The sequence below is a fragment of the Carcharodon carcharias genome, chromosome 2 (genome assembly GCF_017639515.1).
Source record: "Carcharodon carcharias isolate sCarCar2 chromosome 2, sCarCar2.pri, whole genome shotgun sequence".
NCBI classification, from domain to species: domain Eukaryota; kingdom Metazoa; phylum Chordata; class Chondrichthyes; order Lamniformes; family Lamnidae; genus Carcharodon; species Carcharodon carcharias.
Window position 1 is genome coordinate 190102572 of NC_054468.1, and position 16524 is coordinate 190119095.

At 44.2% G+C, this 16524-nt stretch overlaps 1 protein-coding gene across 1 annotated transcript in view; it reads left to right on the forward strand.

Moving 5' to 3' along the window:
* Window positions 1–16524, forward strand: part of spata17 (spermatogenesis associated 17) — an 84789-nt gene that overhangs the window by 53441 nt on the left and 14824 nt on the right. The gene's annotated exons all lie outside the window — the stretch shown is intronic.

Below are 16524 nucleotides of genomic sequence, written 5' to 3' on the forward strand. Positions count from 1 at the left end.
ACTCACTCAAGTTCTGTCGAAGGGTCATGAGGACTCGAAACGTCAACTCATGTCGAAGGGTCATGAGGACTCAACGTCAACTCTTTTCTTCTCCGCCGATGCTGCCAGACCTGCTGAGTTTTTCCAGGTAATTCTGTTTTTGTTTTGAACCCATAATGTACTGGCTCAGAGGTGAGAATACTAACCAGTGAGGCACATGAGGTTGTGAGTGATGCAGCTATTATTAACAGGATCTAAGCTGGTTGGTGAAGTCAAAACCAAGACACATAGTTTTTCCTCACTGAAAGTTCATTGACTTTGTTCAGTCTCAACACTCCTCACACACAACCAATGTCCTAGCTGTCCCCTATTTATATGCGCTGCAAGTTCTTAATTAAACAATGCCCCTCACCTATGTATCTTAAAATATAATTAGCATACTATTAACAGATTCCCCTTTCTTTAAACAACTTTATAGCACAAACAATATCAAAACAAATCAAAGACAAAACAAATTCCACATTTCATATAACCCATCATAACGCAAGACGTCCCTCTTCTAGCACTTCCAACAAGTTCTCCAAGCAAGCATTCCTTTTTTTAAAAATGTCTCATAATTGTTGACTTGCATCAACCCATTTTATCTTTTCTCTCTAACACTTCTTTATGCAAGCAAGATCAATCCTGAAATTCCTTTTTTATTTTATCCCCCATTGCTCAAATTCTGCAGAACTTTCCCACAGAATATCATCAGCATGCATTAGATGCCTGCTAGCTTTTCCTTGTGATACCAATAGAACATTGCTGAATCTGCTTTTGGATGAATACAACCTGTTTGCAGCAGGACAGACCTAACTGAGAAATACCACACCCTTGATGCATCATTCAACCCATGAGTACACTTGTTTAATTTCCACGGTTTCCCTTCTATTTTGCCTTCCTTTGGTGATTTCAAAAACACTTCTCTTTGAAATTTCTCACCCTGCAAAAATGCAACTTTTTTGTTAATCAATTTATATTCCCAGGAATATGTTGTTAAAAGGGCGAAGAAAATCTTCAAGCTCATTTTTCCTGCGGTGGGAGAGTCCACTCTGACATCTTGATTACCAAGTCTCTCTTCAAAATCTCAAGCCACTAGTCTAGCTTTAATCTTATACATGCCCTCAAGAAGTACCTTTTTTCTGCGTATCCATCTGTGTGATAAGGCTACTGTACCCTGACTGCTATTTCAGTGTTTGTGTATGCGCCAAATTCTTTCAAACTCCTTTTTTTGGTATCCTTTGTCAACTTATCTAATTTATTAGTAGCCACTAAAATTCCTCAATCCTCAGGGCTTCCACCTCTCATGGCATTCCTAGCCTGTTCTATGATCCTTGTTCATGTCAATCTACAATCTATTCACTCTCCTATCTCTTTCTGGACTACTATGCAATCTCTCCCTCTTACGATCAGAGTCTCTTTTACAAGTCCATGATCTTTTCCTAGGGCCGTGATTACTTCCCTGTCCACTTTCAGAACTCGTGCTGCATTTTTTGGTATTCCACATCTTTAATTTATTTTGCCAATCCATGGGTCGTACCTTCTGTCCTTCAGCTTGCACATTCAGCCAATGTTTGTATTTGCCGGTAGCTTTACCTGCTCTCCCTATAATGGTGGCATCCCTCCATTCATTGGCCCCTTCTGACATATATGTTACTCAGTTGCCAACTTTGGGTAGTTGCCCTTTGGGATAAATAGCCTTATCCTGCACTTCAGTATTACTTTGTCCATATTCAGTCAGCCCTTAATCCACCATAATTTGCTTTTCGTAATTCTCCAACATATATGTATGTGAAGTGCATGGTGCCTCTTCACTTTCTATTACCTGTTCAGATTCTGTAAATATATAACCAGTGCCAATTAGCCTTGAGGAATGTACCTTAAAAATTTCATTGCCATGTTGTAAAATTGCTGTCTTTCCATCACAGCCTATAACCTTACCCGGGCCTTTCATTTCTGCCCTTCTCTTTTGTAATATACCAAATCCCCTGGATTAGATTTTACTTTTGATGGCCTTATGCGGTGCCATAAGGCTCGTCGCATTTTCACTGAAACCTCATCCTTGATAAATGCCCTTCTCCCTGCGTGCAGGGCATTCAGATGCTCAGAAAAAAAATGAACTCATTGTAGTGCCTTCCAAGGCCAGGCGATGATCCCACATCACCAAAGGTCAGCCATGATCTTATTAAATGGAGGAGCAGCCTTGAGGGGCTGAATGGCCTATTCCTGTTCCTTGTTTGTATTTTTGGATTTCTCTCATAAATTGTTTGAATAGGGATTCTAGCCCCCAACTATTTGAAGTGAATTCTTCACTTGGACTGCCCACGACAGGACAGATTTCAGTTTACAGCTCTGTTGGTCAGCTAATATTTTGTGAAGCACCACATCACTTACTGCATGATTTCTTTCACAAACCCCATTACTAAAGGGACTTTCCATGGCTGTGTTCATTATTATGATGTTTGTATTTTCACACACACTTTTAAATTTGTTGTTGGCAAATTCCACTGCCCCCAACCCCATTATTAGTGAGGAATTTCCCAGTCTATTTCCCATCCATTTTTCCAATATCTTGTCCACAATTACCTTTTTGTCTTTACTATTTTTACTGTTGACAAACTGAATCTAGTTTCCATGCCTATGAATTGTAAGAGAAAAATGTTTTTGTCTTTATCCCATTTCTTCAAGTCCATTGCTACAATTTCATTAAAGTCTTTTGCTAATGGGAGACTCACTGAGAGCCATGATGGCATCCTCCAATTTCTTTTTTCACATTTCTCGCTGAATGTTTAGTATATTCATCATCCTTTATCCCTGCATCCTTTAGTAGGATTTTTGACTTATGAAAAGATGGATGGACAAACTGCCAAAGTAGTTTTAAAACAATTCATCTTTTTTTTTCTTTAAACTCCCAATCCCTGATGTCATCAACACTTAACATAGTGATTGGAAATTAGGTTTTGTTAAGGGGATACAATAATGTCCTGATTATGTAAATCTACAGATTTCCCAAAAATAATTGCCTTATTGTGTTCCATATATAATTTCATTTGAGCCGTTTTCCATAGATGGCTTACTCAACAGTAAGTGTATTTTACAGGATACTACGTCTGTGCTGATAAAATGGTTTACTCTGGCTATTTTAAAAAGAATCACCACTCTCTTTAGTGACTTTAATGTGTTATCGACCTGAAACTGAAGTAAGTAGAACTTTCATATTCCTTAACCTTACTTTGATCTTTACTACTTAGAGAATTCAGGCAACACTTCAACCAATCCACATCATGGTCCAACACAGCATAATTGAATGAGTCCACAGCTAGAACACCCATTACTGACTAAAGCTTCTGGTGACCAGCACAATTCCTTCTGACTTATCAGTATTGTCATCTTCCAAATCGTCCATGTCATGCGTCATTTCAAAAACCCTGTTATTCTGTTTTGGACAGGTCATCACTTAATAATATTTCGAGTCGCATTGAAACACCTGATGACCATTCCTCGTTTATTCCTGGGGTTCATTCTCCTATTATGACATAGCCGATAGTAAAGGTTGAGTTGTTCAAATCCCAGTGGCAAACTTGAAACAACTGTCATAACCCATCTTTGCAGTTTGTATGTTTCGAGATGCAGGCTTTGAATTCAGTAGTAATAAGACTACTGAGTCTCGAAAGGATTTTTATGAAACTAAATTAACATTTATTAATACAAAGATTGTAAACACATACATATGTCCACAAAATTACTACTACAATAACTACAAAATTCCCTAATTAATCTGACTCTCTACGCCCGTGGTAACAGTATAACTCATAGATTTAACAGACCCCTGGCAAAGCACACCTTGGACAGTCTCATTCAACATGAGTTTCTTTCAGCTCTGGATCCTTGCAGACAGGCTTGAGGCTTACAGACTGGAGGCTTCTCACACTTGTTGGATCTTAAAATGCCTCTACCTTATACACAATCTCCTTTATACATATCTTTCCCTCTAAATATAAATTTTCAATTGAATCAGTGGGCCTTTAACTTTACATATAATAATAATAATATCCTTTCTTTCCTACCAATTTTATTAGTAAGCTGAAAAAAACACATTGCTTGGCATCTTCTAGCTAGGTGCAAGATTTCACCCCCAGTCTTTAATGGTTTCTTTTAACAAATGCAAATTTACACTTCACCTTCTCCCCTCCTTACGTTCACCTAATTAACATCTCAAACTACTATACATCAAAGCACCCAGAGTAGCTGGCTTTAATCCAATTAAGACAAACACAGACACACACATAGACACAGATCCCACTAGAACTCTTTTAAAATAATTTCCAATAACATCATTATATCTTCTTGACACTCCTGTGATAGTTACCCTATTCCTATCATCTGTTAGAGCTACCAAAAGGGTCTCCATCCTCATTCCTTTTGTTTGTGGGTCTTCTTTCATGTTGACACTTGCGCCCTATATCTAAATAGTCTCAATGCTGCTAGCATTGAATCTTCCATCTTTTCTTTACTGTTGCAGGCCCCATCTGTGCCATGAAAGTGGCTGGAAATGAATGTTTTCCCAGAATTTTTTTAAAGCTTCAGACAGCTATTCCAAAAGCTATTCTCTTACTGAGAATCTAACTGCAGTCAAGACCAGGGCCACGATTTTCCTGTTGGCGAGAGGGGGGTGGGGCCTGCTCGCCGACACGTAAAATGATGCGTGGTGACGTTGGGCGGAACTCCCGACATCACCGCGCCCCATTTAATTTTTCAGGTAGGCGGGGGCTCAGCAAAATCAGCTGTGCACCCGCTGACCTGTCAATGGTCAATTGAGGCCATTGACAGAGTCATTTAAGTAATTAATTTACCTGCCTATCCAACCTTAAGGTTGGTGGGCAGGCCAGGAGCCCTGGCAGGAATTAGAAAATGCATGAAATCTCATCCAAGGACGGGATGAGGTTTCATGTAGGTTTTAAAAAGTTTAATTAAAAATGTTTTGAAAAGTTATGGACATGTCCCCTCATGTGACACGTCAGGGATTTTTTCTATTTTTAATACTTTTAAATTATAGCTGATCTCCCTAAGGCAGCGCTTTGCCTCAGGGAGATGAGTGCGCTCTTTTGTGCGCATGCACGAAAGAGTGCACTCTCGGCTGAGGGATTCCCCTCCCCCTCCCCCTCCCCCACTGCCTGCACAGGGGAGCGCTCAGCACTTCTGTGCGGACGTTGCACTGGGCAGGCCTTAATTGGCCCGCCCACGTAAAATGGCAGCGCACCCCCAATTGGGGGCACTGATTGGTGGCGCACCTCCGTATGCCCGCTCTTCAGCTCCCCCCCCACCCCCGCCTCCCAAAGGGGGGAAACTTCTGCCCCAGGAGTCTATCCATCTTTGATACTTTAGCACAGTCCAACAATTTGAAAGCAAGCACTGAATTAGAGATCGCCGGATAGAATTTCTGCAATCTTATATATGACCTGTTAAATTCCATGATATGTTCTTCTATGGAATAACCATCCATCCTTCTAAACTTATCAAAGTCTGAACATTTAGCAGGTCATTGTTCTTATAAGTTTTGTCCATAAATTTTGAGATTATCTAAACTTTCCTCAGTGTCCAAATGATGAGCCTCTAATGTTCAGCTTCACAGAACAATGGTGGAAAAGCATGCTCTGATACTTTGTACTTGATTTCAGCCATTCTTCTCCAAAGTAACTTCAATTATAGAATTACCTGGAAAAACTCAGCAGGTCTGGCAGCATCGGCGGAGAAGAAAAGAGTTGACGTTTCGAGTCCTCATGACCCTTCGACAGAACTTGAGTTCGAGTCCAGGAAAGAGCTGAAATATAAGCTGGTTTAAGGTGTGTGTGTGGGGGGCGGAGAGATAGAGAGACAGAGAGGTGGAGGGGGTTGGTGTGGTTGTAGCGACAAACAAGCAGTGATAGAAGCAGATCATCAAAAGATGTCAACAACAATAGTACAATAGAACACATAGGTGTTAAAGTTAAAGTTGGTGATATTATCTAAACGAATGTGCTAATTAAGAATGGATGGTAGGGCACTCAAGGTATAGCTCTAGTGGGTTTTTTTTTTTATTTTATATAATGGAAATAGGTGGGAAAAGGAAAATCTTTATAATTTATTGGGAAAAAAAAGAAGGGGGAAACAGAAAGGGGGTGGGGATGGGGGAGGGGACTCACGACCTAAAGTTGTTGAATTCAATATTCAGTCCGGAAGGCTGTAAAGTCCCTAGTCGGAAGATGAGGTGTTGTTCCTCCAGTTTGCGTTGGGCTTCACTGGAACAATGCAGCAAGCCAAGGACAGACATGTGGGCAAGAGAGCAGGGTGGAGTGTTAAAATGGCAAGCGACAGGGAGGTTTGGGTCATTCTTGCGGACAGACCGCAGGTGTTCTGCAAAGCGGTCGCCCAGTTTACGTTTGGTCTCTCCAATGTAGAGGAGACCACATTGGGAGCAACGAATGCAGTAGACTAAGTTGGGGGAAATGCAAGTGAAATGCTGCTTCACTTGAAAGGAGTGTTTGGGTCCTTGGACGGTGAGGAGAGAGGAAGTGAAGGGGCAGGTGTTGCATCTTTTGCGTGGGCAAGGGGTTGTGCCATAGGAGGGGGTTGAGGAGTAGGGGGTGATGGAGGAGTGGACCAGGGTGTCCCGGAGGGAGCGATCCCTACGGAATGCCGATAAGGGGGGTGAAGGGAAGATGTGTTTGGTAGTGGCATCATGCTGGAGTTGGCGGAAATGGTGGAGGATGATCCTTTGAATGCGGAGGCTGGTGGGGTGATAAGTGAGGACAAGGGGGACCCTATCATGTTTCTGGGAGGGAGGAGAAGGAGTGAGGGCGGATGCGCGGGAGATGGGCCGGACACGGTTGAGGGCCCTGTCAACGACCGTGGGTGGAAAACCTCGGTTAAGGAAGAAGGAGGACATGTCAGAGGAACTGTTTTTGAATGTAGCATCATCGGAACAGATGCGACGGAGGCGAAGGAACTGAGAGAATGGGATGGAGTCCTTACAGGAAGTGGGGTGTGAGGAGCTGTAGTCGAGATAGCTGTGGGTGTCGGTGGGTTTGTAATGGATATTGGTGGACAGTCTATCACCAGAGATTGAGACAGAGAGGTCAAGGAAGGGAAGGGAAGTGTCAGAGATGGACCACGTGAAAATGATGGAGGGGTGGAGATTGGAAGCAAAATTAATAAATTTTTCCAAGTCCTGACGAGAGCATGAAGCAGCACCAAAGTAATCATCGATGTACCGGAGAAAGAGTTGTGGAAGGGGGCCGGAGTAGGACTGCAACAAGGAATGTTCCACATACCCCATAAAGAGACAGGCATAGCTGGGGCCCATGCGGGTACCCATAGCCACACCTTTTATTTGGAGGAAGTGAGAGGAGTTGAAGGAGAAATTGTTCAGCGTGAGAACAAGTTCAGCCAGACGGAGGAGAGTAGTGGTGGATGGGGATTGTTCGGGCCTCTGTTCGAGGAAGAAGCTAAGGGCCCTCAGACCATCCTGGTGGGGGATGGAGGTGTAGAGGGATTGGACGTCCATGGTGAAGAGGAAGCGGTAGGGGCCAGGGAACTGGAAATTGTTGATGTGACGTAAGGTGTCAGAGGAATCACGGATGTAGGTGGGAAGGGACTGGACAAGGGGAGAGAGAAGGGAGTCAAGATAACGAGAAATGAGTTCTGTGGGGCAGGAGCAAGCTGAGACGATCGGTCTACCGGGGCAGTTCTGTTTGTGGATTTTGGGTAGGAGATAGAAGCGGGCCGTCCGAGGTTGGGCAACTATCAGGTTGGAAGCTGTGGGAGGGAGATCCCCAGAGGAGATGAGGTCAGTGACAGTCCTGGAAACAGTGGCTTGATGTTCAGTGGTGGGGTCATGGTCCAGGGAGAGGTAGGAGGAAGTGTCTGCGAGTTGACGCTCAGCCTCCGCGTGGTAGAGGTCAGTGCGCCAGACAACAACAGCACCACCCTTGTCAGCAGGTTTGATGACAATGTCAGGGTTGGACCTGAGAGAATGGAGTGCAGTAAGTTCAGAGAGAGACAGGTTAGAATGGGTGAGAGGAGCAGAGAAATTGAGACGACTAATGTCGCGCCGACAGTTCTCAATGAAAAGATCGAGAGAAGGTAAGAATCCAGAGGGAGGGGTCCAGGTGGAGGGAGAATATTGAAGATGGGTAAAAGGATCCGTTGAACTGGGAGAGGACTCCTGCCCAAAGAAGTGAGCCCGGAGACGAAGACGGCGGAAGAAGAGTTCAGTATCATGCCGAGCCCGAAATTCATTGAGGTGAGGGCGTAAGGGTATGAAACTAAGTCCTTTGCTGAGCACTGAACGTTCAGCATCGGAGAGGGGAAGGTCAGGGGGTATAGTGAATACACGGCTGGGGCTGGGATTGGAAGATGGGGTGGGGACGGAGGGACAGGCAGGGGCCTCCGTCCCCACCCCATCTTCCAATCCCAGCCCCAGCCGTGTATTCACTATACCCCCTGACCTTCCCCTCTCCGATGCTGAACGTTCAGTGCTCAGCAAAGGACTTAGTTTCATACCCTTACGCCCTCACCTCAATGAATTTCGGGCTCGGCATGATACTGAACTCTTCTTCCGCCATCTTCGTCTCCGGGCTCACTTCTTTGGGCAGGAGACCTCTCCCAGTTCAACGGATCCTTTTACCCATCTTCAATATTCTCCCTCCACCTGGACCCCTCCCTCTGGATTCTTACCTTCTCTCGATCTTTTCATTGAGAACTGTCGGCGCGACATTAGTCGTCTCAATTTCTCTGCTCCTCTCACCCATTCTAACCTGTCTCTCTCTGAACTTACTGCACTCCATTCTCTCAGGTCCAACCCTGACATTGTCATCAAACCTGCTGACAAGGGTGGTGCTGTTGTTGTCTGGCGCACTGACCTCTACCACGCGGAGGCTGAGCGTCAACTCGCAGACACTTCCTCCTACCTCTCCCTGGACCATGACCCCACCACTGAACATCAAGCCACTGTTTCCAGGACTGTCACTGACCTCATCTCCTCTGGGGATCTCCCTCCCACAGCTTCCAACCTGATAGTTGCCCAACCTCGGACGGCCCGCTTCTATCTCCTACCCAAAATCCACAAACAGAACTGCCCCGGTAGACCGATCGTCTCAGCTTGCTCCTGCCCCACAGAACTCATTTCTCGTTATCTTGACTCCCTTCTCTCTCCCCTTGTCCAGTCCCTTCCCACCTACATCCGTGATTCCTCTGACACCTTACGTCACATCAACAATTTCCAGTTCCCTGGCCCCTACCGCTTCCTCTTCACCATGGACGTCCAATCCCTCTACACCTCCATCCCCCACCAGGATGGTCTGAGGGCCCTTAGCTTCTTCCTCGAACAGAGGCCCGAACAATCCCCATCCACCACTACTCTCCTCCGTCTGGCTGAACTTGTTCTCACGCTGAACAATTTCTCCTTCAACTCCTCTCACTTCCTCCAAATAAAAGGTGTGGCTATGGGTACCCGCATGGGCCCCAGCTATGCCTGTCTCTTTATGGGGTATGTGGAACATTCCTTGTTGCAGTCCTACTCCGGCCCCCTTCCACAACTCTTTCTCCGGTACATCGATGATTACTTTGGTGCTGCTTCATGCTCTCGTCAGGACTTGGAAAAATTTATTAATTTTGCTTCCAATCTCCACCCCTCCATCATTTTCACGTGGTCCATCTCTGACACTTCCCTTCCCTTCCTTGACCTCTCTGTCTCAATCTCTGGTGATAGACTGTCCACCAATATCCATTACAAACCCACCGACACCCACAGCTATCTCGACTACAGCTCCTCACACCCCACTTCCTGTAAGGACTCCATCCCATTCTCTCAGTTCCTTCGCCTCCGTCGCATCTGTTCCGATGATGCTACATTCAAAAACAGTTCCTCTGACATGTCCTCCTTCTTCCTTAACCGAGGTTTTCCACCCACGGTCGTTGACAGGGCCCTCAACCGTGTCCGGCCCATCTCCCGCGCATCCGCCCTCACTCCTTCTCCTCCCTCCCAGAAACATGATAGGGTCCCCCTTGTCCTCACTTATCACCCCACCAGCCTCCGCATTCAAAGGATCATCCTCCACCATTTCCGCCAACTCCAGCATGATGCCACTACCAAACACATCTTCCCTTCACCCCCCTTATCGGCATTCCGTAGGGATCGCTCCCTCCGGGACACCCTGGTCCACTCCTCCATCACCCCCTACTCCTCAACCCCCTCCTATGGCACAACCCCTTGCCCACGCAAAAGATGCAACACCTGCCCCTTCACTTCCTCTCTCCTCACCGTCCAAGGACCCAAACACTCCTTTCAAGTGAAGCAGCATTTCACTTGCATTTCCCCCAACTTAGTCTACTGCATTCGTTGCTCCCAATGTGGTCTCCTCTACATTGGAGAGACCAAACGTAAACTGGGCGACCGCTTTGCAGAATACCTGCGGTCTGTCCGCAAGAATGACCCAAACCTCCCTGTCGCTTGCCATTTTAACACTCCACCCTGCTCTCTTGCCCACATGTCTGTCCTTGGCTTGCTGCATTGTTCCAGTGAAGCCCAACGCAAACTGGAGGAACAACACCTCATCTTCCGACTAGGGACTTTACAGCCTTCCGGACTGAATATTGAATTCAACAACTTTAGGTCGTGAGTCCCCTCCCCCATCCCCACCCCCTTTCTGTTTCCCCCTTCTTTTTTTTCCCAATAAATTATAAAGATTTTCCTTTTCCCACCTATTTCCATTATATAAAATAAAAAAAAACCCACTAGAGCTATACCTTGAGTGCCCTACCATCCATTCTTAATTAGCACATTCGTTTAGATAATATCACCAACTTTAACTTTAACACCTATGTGTTCTATTGTACTATTGTTGTTGACATCTTTTGATGATCTGCTTCTATCACTGCTTGTTTGTCGCTACAACCACACCAACCCCCTCCACCTCTCTGTCTCTCTATCTCTCCGCCCCCCACACACACACCTTAAACCAGCTTATATTTCAGCTCTTTCCTGGACTCGAACTCAAGTTCTGTCGAAGGGTCATGAGGACTCGAAACGTCAACTCTTTTCTTCTCCGCCGATGCTGCCAGACCTGCTGAGTTTTTCCAGGTAATTCTGTTTTTGTTTTGGATTTCCAGCATCCGCAGTTTTTTTGTTTTTATAACTTCAATTATAACCTTCTGTTTGAAAAGAAATCTTAGTTTCCAGCCTTCACCTTTAGGCAACCAATTTCTGCTACCAATGTTAATAGGATCCAAACCGGTTGATCAAGTCAAAATCAAGACACATAGCTTTTCCTTACTGAGAGTGTTTATTGACTGTAAGTTTCACTACTTGTCATGCACAGTCAGTGCCTCAACTGTCTCCCATTTGTGTTCCAAGTACTTAATTAAACAATGCCCTTCACCTGCGTATCTTAACCATATTATTAACAATTTTTGGGCATAGCTGTTCATAGTATTTTGACACTCTTCTTACCTTAACAAGTGTAGTCTGTTTTTCAACCATATTCTCGTGGCAGTGCTCCTGCGATCTCAGCAATCTCTTTCCCCTGCCTCCTACGTTGATGCATAGAGGACTTTCTGCCTCGAGTGATGAAGGATGTCTATATTCCTCTCCACTTGCTGCCCCAAGGTTTTCGGTGCAACATTGGAGAATCTTAGTTGTTGCTTGCCCCTTCCTTTAGTCATTTCTTCCAGAATGTTTTGCACAGTTCTTTTCAGCCAGGATGCACCACCCCTTTAAGAGGTGCAAGCTACCTTTTAACTAGTGTCCTGAACTCCCAATATAGCCACTCCCCTACCCCACCCTTCTCCCCTACCCCACCCTTCTCCCTTACCCCACCCCAATCTTTCTAACAAGTGTACAGCCAATAGATTGCAGCACATGCTGGAATTATTCTAATCGCCAGGTAGCACAGGTATTGCATGCTTGACAAAATGCAGCAGCAAAGTTCACATCACTCATCTCCGTAGCACTGAATAGCTGAGAATTGATCGGCCAGAAGTTGTTCATTGAAAATAGCTGACTTGCAAAAGGTCCCAAATATGTCATGTCAGAAAGAGAATTTTTGAAATCAGTTTTGAAGTTCATAATTTCCTGAGCTGTGTGATGGATATTTATTTGTCATTGCTGTTATTTACAGTCATTGATTTTTAATGGTAATTGGTTCCAATTATGGGTTTCTATTAATGTAGAACACAAATGAATATAAATGAGCTATGAATCATTTATTTTTATTAGCCCCTGTGTTTCTTTGTTGTGTGCTTGTTGGAACTCCAGTCATGATGGGTTACTCATGAGCTCACCTGTTGGATTATTGAATCTTAAATTATATTGTTGTATCAGCTGATTGGGAACCCAGCACTGTTGCCTTAAGCAAGTGTTCAAATTTAACTCTAGCTACACAGAGGATGTGTGTTGATGTATGAACTTAATGGCAAACCTGTTCTTTAAAGTTACCTATGAAGCTCACTTTTGCTTCATTCAAACATGTAAAAGTTATTCTGTACCTATCTTTACAATATGTCGAAAATGTGTATGATGCACTTCTTATTCACATTATCATTATTTCCTATGTCACTTTCTTGTGCCAACATTTTACAATGTCGAAATCCTATTTTCCTGCTAAACTTTAGTTAACCAGCACCACCTGTCATTTTTTTAAGTCCATGTTTATTAAGTTAAACACTCCAGTCCCAGACTTTCCTTTGCTTCTGCCTGGTCAATCTTTTTCCCTACTGACGACCCTGAAATTATGTCTGCATCTCTCCACTCTTTTGTATACTCTTCACATTTGTATGATTTTTAACATCGTCATTTAAGTTTTTTTTAACTTAATGGCTTCATCTGCTCTCAAAAGCTAGGGCATATTGACATGCTTCACTACAGTTATCATTCTGCATTTGTAATCTACACATGCTGCAATGCAATTTGAGGTTGTGAGGGCTGAGATTTGCACCAGTGTAATTCTCCGCCTGTAAAACTTGGAGTTTCTTCCCTTATGGTAAAATATGAGTTCTGAGTTCACTTTACTTTCCAAATTAATTGAAAACTAGCTGGAAAATAAAATTTAACAGCTTTATTCAGATAATGTTTCACATTCAAACTATTATCAAGTCCTTATTTTTTTGTTTCAAAGGCTGAGCCTAAAGCTTTACTTCTTTGCAACGTAGTGGCAAAAGGAGAATTTTCTTTATTTCTTTTCAATTAATACCTAATAACATAAACTAGTAACCTTAAAGCTTTGATCTGATGGAAATGCTAGAAATTTTTGTGAATGATAGCAAGATTGGCCATTCAGAGTATACCAGAAACAAGTTACAAAATGAACATAAAAACTTTTGTTGGCAAGGAATACAAAGTGACGGTGCCAGCTTTGTCCTCTGTTTATATTTTAAAATCATAAACAATTATTGTTTGCAGAAAAAATTAAACGCAGCACTTGTGCCTTTATGAGATCTATACTTTCTGTTTGATTTTCCAAAATAAGGTGATTCAAGAAGTTCTTTTTTTGAATTTACATTTCATCAAAAAGTTATTACCAACTTGCTGTTTTTCTAGCTAATCTGGAGAATCAAGCTGTTGTGATCCTGTACCAAACTCCCGAATGTTTGGCACAATTCAGTTAGGGATCAATAACCTTTGTTCTAGTAGACAAATTATGAGATTCAGATACTTGCTTAAGAGAACAAAGCTACAACGTTCCATGGGTGTTGAACAAACAAAAATAAATTTTGCCTTATGCGGTCAGAAAGATAAAACCATTTACAACTTCGATCTCATGCGCCTCACATTAACCATGAACGTTATCATATATGAATCAACAGGTAAATTGTGGTTGAACACACCACATTGCACAATAAATGGCAGATGCAACCAAGACAGATTCCATGAATTTCTCAACAACACGCCCAGACATCAGTAAACACTGAGTCACCCAATCTTGTTGAAACTCAATCTGTCTCATGAGGGATTCCGGCCTTCATCTTTGAAAATTTTGCCTTGGAATTCTGTCCATAAGTTGCTCTAACTCTGATGCCGTCAACAACGGCACACTCCCCTAGTCTCTTGAGACTGTTTCCCTGAACTCCCAAGTATGCACTCAAGCACCAACTCACAAGTGCACCTTCAGCATTTTGGTGGCACTGAGCAGAATACTACTGGTTCAAAGGGTTACCTTTGCTGCAATAGCCCGCAGCATGGAGTAACCAACCTTCTGCCTCCTTTGGTTTCCAGGGCTTTTCCTGAGCCAGCTTCGATTGCCATGGTTTCTCCTGAGCCCTCTCCACTTTAGGTCTGACAATTATAGCCCGTTTTCTGCTTTGAGCCTCTTTCTCTGCTGCTCTTGCTTCTTAACTGGAACCTTTCCCTGTCTCCACCCCCCCCTCCTTTGGATTGTGGCACTCTGCTCCCAGCCAGATGACTGGGGTTTTTACACCGTTTATTTTTTTTTCCGCGTCACACAGCCATGAGAATGCCAAAGTGCTATGCTGTATGTGCATAGCTCAGTCCTGGTCCAGGCATGTGCAGAAACTCCCGAGGCACATTGGGAGTTGTAGTTCCCAACCTGCTGGTGACCAGGTAAATCTGGATCTCAACGCCTAGAAAAGTCTTGTGATTAAATTAGTTGTTTACAGCTGTATTTTGCAAGTTTCAAATATTAGCTTCTTATTTGATCTTTAGATCTCCTTTGGCATTGTGTTACAATGATGAAATTTACAAGATTATTATGTTTTGGAACATAGGAGCAGGAATAGGCCATTCAACACATAATGTCTGCTCTGCCATTCAACACAATCACGGCTGATCATCCACTTCAATGCTTTTTTCCCACACTATCCCCATATCCCTCTATTTCAACATCTGTCAATCTCTGCTTTCAATAACTAAGCTTCCGCAGCCCCCTGGGGTTGGGAATTCCAAAGATTCACAACCCTCTAGTAAAAAAAAAAATTCTCCTCATCCTAAGTGGCTTCCCCCTTATTTTGAAATTGTATCCCCTGGTTCTAGATTCCCCAACCAGGGGAAACATCTTACCTGCATCTATCCTGTCTATCCCTTTAAGTGTTTTGTAGGTTTCAATGAGATCATCTCTCATTCTTTGAAACTCTAGAGAATACCGTTTCCCCAATCTCTTTTTATAGGACAGTCCTGCCATCCCAGGAACAAGTCTGGTGAACATTTGTCGCTCTCCCTCTGTGGCAATAATATCCTTCCTAAGGTAAGGGGACCAAAATTGCACACTGTGGGCTGAATTTTCCCCCTGTTGGGGGGGAGGTTGATGGGCGGGCGCGCTTCCGGATCGGCGCCCCCGATCGGAGGCGCAGTGCCATTTTACGTGGGTGGGTCGATTAAGGCCCGCCCAGCATGGCGTCCGCAGGGAAACGCTATGTGCTCCCTGTGCGGGCGGGGGGGTGGGGGAAATCCCAAAATTGAGAGTGCACTCTTTCGCGCACGCACACAAAGGAGTGCACCCTGAGGCTAAGTGAAGCCTCAGGTAGATCGGCTCTAAATGTTAAAAAGCTAAAAATAGAAAAATAAAATTTCCCTTACATGCCCCCTCATGTGACAGTGTCACATGAGTTGGGACTTGTCCATAATTTTTACATAATCTTAATTAAAAATTTTTAAAGCCTATATGAAATATCACTCCGCTCGTGGATAAGGCTTCATGTTTTTTTCTAGTTCCCACCGGAGCTCCTGGCCTGCCCACCAACCTTAAAGTTGGATGGGCAGGTCCTTTAATTGCTTAATTGACCCTGTCAATGGCCTCAATTGGCCATTGACAGGTCGGCGAGCGCGCAGCTAATTTTGCTGCGCTCCTGCCTTTCTGAAACGCTCCTGCCTTCCTGAAAATTTAAATCGGGCACGGTGACATTGGGAGTGCCCCCCGGTGTCACTATGCGTCATTTTACGCATCGGTGAGCAGGCCCTGCCCCCGCTCGCCGACTCGTAAAATTCTGCCCTGTATTCCAGTTGCGCCCTAACTAAGATTCTATACAATTGAAACAAGACTTCGCTACTCCTGTACTCAAATCCTCTTGTGATAAAGGCTAACATACCATTAACTTTCCTAATTGCTTGCTGCGCTTGCATGTTATCTTTTGGGATGGTGGTTTTCAATTTAAGATAAAACTAAAGTGGGCATGTGACCTGTTATGAGGTCTGCCTGACAGTAAGCCTGGGTGGTTTGATTGTTTGAGATCAAAAGAAGGCTTAGAACGTCTTACTGGGGAGAAGGCGCAAGGTACTTACACTGGGAGACAACGGCAGCAGCCTATATGTTAACAATGGAGGTTATGGCCTGAAGTTTGGTGAAAATTCCTGGCTTAGCGAAACCCGACTCGGGAGAAAGTGCCCCGGATGGTCCACTTTTCATTCCAGAGGGGTGAGTGTTTAATGAGAGTCAAACCCCACTGTTCGGAGTTTAGAGATCGGAGACAGCCACAGGGGCTGCCAGGTGCAGAGGCAGCCTGTGCAAGAAGCCCCTTCTG